The sequence below is a fragment of the Hibiscus syriacus genome, unplaced genomic scaffold, assembly GCF_006381635.1.
Source record: "Hibiscus syriacus cultivar Baekdansim isolate YM2019G1 unplaced genomic scaffold, ASM638163v2 tig00000340_pilon, whole genome shotgun sequence".
NCBI lineage: Eukaryota > Viridiplantae > Streptophyta > Magnoliopsida > Malvales > Malvaceae > Hibiscus > Hibiscus syriacus.
In genome coordinates, this window is record NW_024061783.1 from 3,652,932 (window position 1) to 3,659,832 (window position 6,901).

At 35.0% G+C, this 6,901-nt stretch overlaps 1 pseudogene; it reads right to left on the bottom strand.

Annotated features, from left to right (window-relative positions):
• Window positions 1-300: 300 nt before the first annotated feature.
• LOC120191284 lies at window positions 301-2,405 on the bottom strand (annotated as a pseudogene).
• Window positions 2,406-6,901: the final 4,496 nt, after the last annotated feature.

The window sequence follows — 6,901 nt, forward strand, 5'->3', positions numbered from 1 at the left end:
TCACTCAATTATAATAAGATTACAGAGGAGTCATTCAAGGCGTAAGGTATATAAAATATATAAAAGGAGAAGCAATTATAAAAAGAATAATAATTATAAGGGTAAAATATATAATGAGAGGAAACAATAATAATTATAAGGGTAAAATATATAATAGGAAGGAGGAAGGAGGTTTTTTTCACTTGAATGATATTCAGCGGTAATCAACTCAAAACATTAGCATCACAAGAACCAACACTCGGCATCAAATCCAAACACACTGTCTCTCTTCTTTCATTTTTATTTCATAAAATTTGTTCCCTAACTTAGAGGTGAGGGAGACGAAACAAATTGTCTGGGTAAGCTAAACAGATCATTCCCTTCAAATGGTGAACTCCACTCATGTAAGCCCACAGTTGACCTTTCTGTAGGATCCACTCCATCCCCATTAGACGGCGCCAATCTCATTGCTGGTTTGGCACTTAATCGGTTTGAATTAGCCTAATAAATGTGAGATGTATTCGTAGAAGATGTCAGTCCCGGCCAAATTCCAGCGATAATTGGAGAAGACGACGACCCCCTGTCCAAGCTCCAATCAATATTGGTATAATCCAACTGTTCCATTGAGCTACCACTAGTCCAGTCAACCAGAGAAGAGGCTCCTGATGTAGTAGTAGAATTCAAATCAGTGAAAAGTCCGAGAGAGGATGCAAGCGCAAGCATTGGTGATGCATCTGTTCTACTACTCCACAAACCGTTTCCTCGACTTGTTTGTGGAGATTCTCCAGGACCACTGTCGGATGTGAACTGTTGCTGTTGGGGATAATAAAGCAGGTGATGCATCTGACTTGAACTTAAACCATTGGAAACGAGGCTTCTAGCACTTGAAATATGGGGCATAAAGCCATTAGATTTTGGTATTTCAACAGTACTGGTAGGAGGTTGTTCCGGGGGAGAAGCGCTTGTACTGTAGTTGGAACCTGCTTTGGATTTAAAAATTGAGGCCGCTGCATCATCATAACTGGTTCTATATTTGAAGGCTGAAAGTTTTTAAAATCATTTCCCACAGCCACATAACGGCTTTCTGTCTTTGCTGGTGAAAATGAGGCCTGCAAAGGTGATGCTAAGGAATAAGAAGCAGAAGGATTTGATCCAGAACTTGGCCACCTTTTTCAGCTAGAACTGCACTTTGTTTGGGTTTTGCCCATTCTATCTTCGGTAGTATTCTCTTCAAAGACTGGAAACTTTTACTTGTGGATTCTGACGGACCTCCCCCTATAACTGCTGCTTTTGAATAGTTAAAATCCCCCTCGTCTCTTCTTTATTGTATTGGAGGAGTTGGATTTTGCTTTGGTTGTGGCCTTACAGATAGGTTTTGACTAGCTGACATCGCTACTTTATTGGTACTTAGGGGATCACCACTTTCTTCTGCCTTCGGTGTAGGCAGGTCTAGCTTCAGCTGCACTGTCTAGATCACCTTCAGCAGCAACAATTGCTCTTTCAACTTCCTGCCTTGAACACTTGTATCTGATTTCCATATCAGCAATCCGTGCAAGCTCTTCTGATATGTCAATTTTCATGTTCCCAGAACCAATAGTTGATTCTTTATGCTTAACTGCTTCTTCACCTCCTTCAAAAAGCCATGCCACAGATTCCTCCACTTTGCCTTCATTCAATATAAGAGCCATTGTTGCCCTATCTTGTGAAAATCCCATTTCTACAAGCTGCTGAGCAAGTGCTTCAAGCTTTCTCGACATGAGATAGCCACTGCATCGCTCGTGCAACTCTTGAGCTCGCTTCTCCTTCTGACGCTGATGTTTCCTCTCATTCTTCTGACGAATTTTCTCTCGTTTATCATTGTCAGCTCCAGGTATGATTTCTTGCTTGACGTGAGGATTAGAAGTTCTCTCTTTGTGATATTCTGATTCACCGGACAAGCTGTCATTATTGGAAACAGAATCATACTCAGTACCAGCTCCAAGTGTCTCATCTATGTTTTTGAAATGACCATTGCTTTGAAAAGGTGAAGCAGAGGACAGCGGCGCTGTTTCAATGGTATGGAATGTTCCCAAAAGAGGATTATAGGCACTAGCTGGAACACCACTACCTGCATTAGCAGGTCCTGAAGGCTTTGAAGGAGTCTTCTGAGATTCCTTGCCAACCTTTTTATCCTTCGACTTGGACTTGGATGCAGCAGACATCGTGGTGGCCGAATATGGTCCTGAAATGTTTAAGACAACAACTTACCAAATCAATCAGGTTTTAAGCAGCAAAGAAATTGAAAAGAAGAAATGAAAAAGTAACTTCTGACGATAAGTTCATTAAACACAAACACAGATGATCTTAAAATAAAATAAAAAAGCGATGGAATAAAAAATCTTCAAACCAAACACTAGACTAAAACATACAATGTTGTTCCTGGACCTCATTAAAGAAGCATATCAAAATTAAACCTGGAAATTATACCAAGAACTTACAACTCAAACACATATGTGCTTTTGGGAGAGATCTTTACCCTCAAACTTGAATTAAGAATTTCAAAATTCATTGGTCATGCATGATACAAAAGATAATTCAATTAACTAGTTCTCATGGCCCTTATTCAAAACTTAAGGATACAATCAGTGCGAACCTCTATCACCTCAGACTAAATCATTATGCAAAAAAAATGAAACGACCAATTGACCTAATAGAACCTAGCTCTATCACCTCACACTCAAGGATAAAGTTAGAATCTAGCTCACTGCTCACCAGATTCAATATTTGTTGGGACTTGGGGTTGTGCTAGATAGAGGTAAATTACTTACAATTAGCAGGCGAGAGACATTAAAACAAAACTGTGGCAGGGAATTTTGGCTTCTTTGGAAGCTCTGTTTTCTATTTGTACCTTATTTTATATTTTACCAATGCAAACAAATTATCCCCAATCATATTCAAAATAAGTCCGAGTATTTTGTAGCATTCTAACTAGATCCTCACACGTAAAAGAGTGCTTCTCTCTATTTCCAAAACAGTTTCCCGAGTTTCTCACTTTTGCAATTCCTCAGAGCAGATAATAGAATTTACGGCTCTATTAATCACTTAGTATCGTGAAGTCCTCCTAAACACAACTGTCATATATCTAATCTAAAAAAAAAAGGAAAAGAAGAGTAACAGTGCCAAGAAGTAAAAATTCACGCAATCAGTAAGGAATTGATACATAAGATCAGCTGTCACACCCCCAACTTAGAGCCTAAATTTTTCTTAAAATTTTTCTGAGAACTAAATTGGAATTTTAATTAAATTCAGAGAATTTTTTCTTTTTAGGAATATATAATCCCAAATCTTGAAAGTTTTCTCTTTTGGAAACTCCATTCTCTCTCTCTTCAAGATTTTCATGGTAGTTGGGAAGATTTCTTGCCATTAGCCGAGTTTGCTTACAATAACAATTACTAGACAAGTATTCACATGGCACCGTGTAATGCTCTGTATGGACGTCGATGTCGTACTCCTATCTGTTGGACAAAATTGCATGATAAGAAGACTTTGGATGCAGAGTTAGTTCGAGAGATTGAAGATATTGTCATATTGATCCATGATCGCCTGAGAGAGGCGTTTGATAGGCATATATCATATTCATATCAGCGATGGAAGGATATCAAGTTTGAGGTTGGGGATCAAGTCTTTATGAAGGTATCTCCATGTAAGAAAGTGTTGAGATTTGGACGTAAGTGTATATTGAGTTCGAGATTTATTGGGTTGTATCGTATTCTGAAGAAAGTCGGACCTGTTGCTTATCAGCTTGAGTTGCCTCCCCAGCTCAGTCACATTCATGATGTTTTTCATGTATCCATGTTGAGGCGATATCGTCCAGATCTAGGTCACATCATTCAGGCTGAGGAGGTAGAGTTGAGACTTGATTTGTCCTATGAGGAGGAGCCCGTTCAGATTTTAGATCGGGATGAGAGAGTTTTTTGGAATAGGCGTATTCCAATGGTCAAAGTTCAATGGAGTAACTGTGGCCCTTCAGAAGTTACTTAGGAGACATTGGAGTCGATAGTGGATGAGTTTCCGCATCTATTTCCATCAGGTAAATTTCAAGAACGAAATTTCTTTTAAGGGAGAGAGTTGTCACACCCCAACTTAGGGCCTAAAATTTTCTTAAACTTTTTTCAAGAACTAAATTCGGGTACCAAAGTGAAATTTTAATTAAATTCGGATCCAAATTCAGAAAGTATTAAAAACTATAGGACTTATGGTATAATTTTACCATTTTTTCTTTTTAGGAATATATAACCCCAAATTTGGAAAGTTTTCTCTTTTGGAAACTTCATTCTCTCTCTCTTCAAACTTTCCTCTTTTAGTAGGAAATCTTTAATCGATGTTTCATTGTCGACTATTATTTCGTTTTTGACACCTCTCGCACCATCGTATTCCTTGCATCATCCTGAGTCCACCGGTGTCCATCTTGTCTCCGTTGCCGCCGATATGTGAGGGGTGAGGAAGATCAAGTTTTCGAAATTGCGAAATCGAGCTCTCCGTCGTTCACCACTGTGAACCGAGCTTCGTAAGCTTCTCAAAACCCCTTAAAAAGCATATAGAATTTTTTTTCGCTATTTTTCCGACCCCAGATGTCCCTGAACGTGCCCCTACGCATTGTCGCTGTGCGTGGGGGAAGTGCCACCGCATGGTGGGTTTCTAGAAACGGTCTGACCCGATCCGACCTACCTGTCCGACCCGATCCAACCTGATTCAACCCGAACCGAACCGTCATTCGTTAACCATTGATCGTTGACCGACCGTTGACAAGCGTTGATTTTTTCACAACCAAGAAGAAAAAGTTGGAATATTAGTCTACATTTATCATTAAATTCATTCGATATGACAATATTCATTATGATAATGTCCAATGATAAAGTTTCGAAACAAATAAACCTCTTAACGTTTAAATGAATATTAAACTTACATCACAAATTAAGTAGCCTATGTGGTAAAGATATTATTACTATATTTTGAGGACTCATGTTCTATATGGTTGAACCAATTACCCTCTGATTGGTGAGAAAAATATATTAAATTAAAATAAATTTAATTTTCCAATCGGATTGTAACACATGTCATTATACTTGGCAGACACATGACACCGTTTGATTTTAGGGTTAAGTTTATTTTAATTTATTAAAATTAGGACAAAATTAATAGAATGTATAAGTAACAATGACCAAATGTGTAATTATACCAAATATTTTAACTGTCATATCATTTTCTCCATTAAATATTAATGGCAAGTGACTTAATCGAATGCATTTAAATAGTTGAGTGACCTGATTGACAAAATTTAAAAAATGGCGGTCAAAATGAAAAGACACAATAGTTAGATGATCACTGGCATAATTTACCTTTAAATTTTCAACTAATTTATAATTATACGTCGTGTCTTTTAGAATTTTTAATTTTTATAAATTAAACTAATGATGCTCATTATTAGTGGTACTCGTCGAGCATGGGAGATTCATCCTAACATATAAAAATATAATATATATATCTTAATAATAAATAATATTGTACGTAATATATATAACATATAATAATATAATATATGTCTTAATAATAAATAATGAGAATAAAATAAATAATAAATGAAAAATAAATAAGTAACGCTAATAATAATTAACTCCGGACGAAAATAAATACTTATGGTATCAAAACTAGATCATCATCTCTATATCTTTATTCAAAACGTTTTTTGTCACATTTCGCTCAACAAATCACATGTCCAATATGGTATGCTTTGTTACGGGTAATGGTGAACACGGTCACTTTGTTAGGAACAAAAACCTTTAATTTCAAAAGTAGCGATTAACAGACGCACCCAACTTTTTGAATACAACAAACAAGTAAGATCATTTATATTTTCTACCATAGAAGAGTCCGACTGTGATACCTGACCATTAATATCTGAATGAATATGTTGTAGGGGATAGTGTCCGATACGGGGACGGAGTCCATTTTACAAGAGCTGGTGCAGGGAACCAGGTCTACTTCGGTATAAACTTTAATAGAACTCAGTTAATCTAGAATTTCCTATCAATATCTATATTCTTCCAAAACAAGAAAAATAAAATCATAAAATAACAACTCTAATATTATAACTCAATCACCATTAAAATTGTGATCTTAGATGTGTTTTATGTCTTATTGTATTCTTTTTTATTTTATTAGTTTGAGAAATTATTATGAAATAATGTGTGTCAGGGCTGGTTCTGACTATTTTTTCTACTCGGAGAGAAAATAAAAATGACCCATAATATAAAAACTTTAAAAATATGTAATATAAAATTTTTATTAAATTAAACGAATAATAAATTCATTACAATATAAAAATTTCAATATATTTAAGCATACAAATATCTATAAAAAAAATATTGTATTCGAACATTTCTTGATGTAAAATCATTTATGATAGTGTCAACATCAATGTTTTCCAACATATTTTTCTTAGTACATAATATAATATTTGAAAATAAAATAATGATATTATCTAGAATTTAAAAATATATAAAAATCAAAAGAAATAATTTGAAAACGTGATCTACCTAGAATTCTAATAACAGTCTTCAATATGATTCAAGCACCACAATTGATGATAAACAATTGTGACTTTGTGTATGTGATAAATACGATAAATTAAAAAATGAGAATAATAATTTCCAAAGGAATAATAAAACATGGAAGAGAAAATAAACATACTAAATTATATTTAAATGTTTTCCTCTTATCGAGTTTTGAAGAAAAAATCACCGTTAATAAAAAATTTCATTGATATATAAAATCAGGAAAGAGATTTGGTAAATTGATGGTGGGAATTTGGAAAGATCAAAATTAAAGAGATTCAATTTAATTTTTTATTAAAATTTGGGAAAGAAATATTGAATTAGAATTG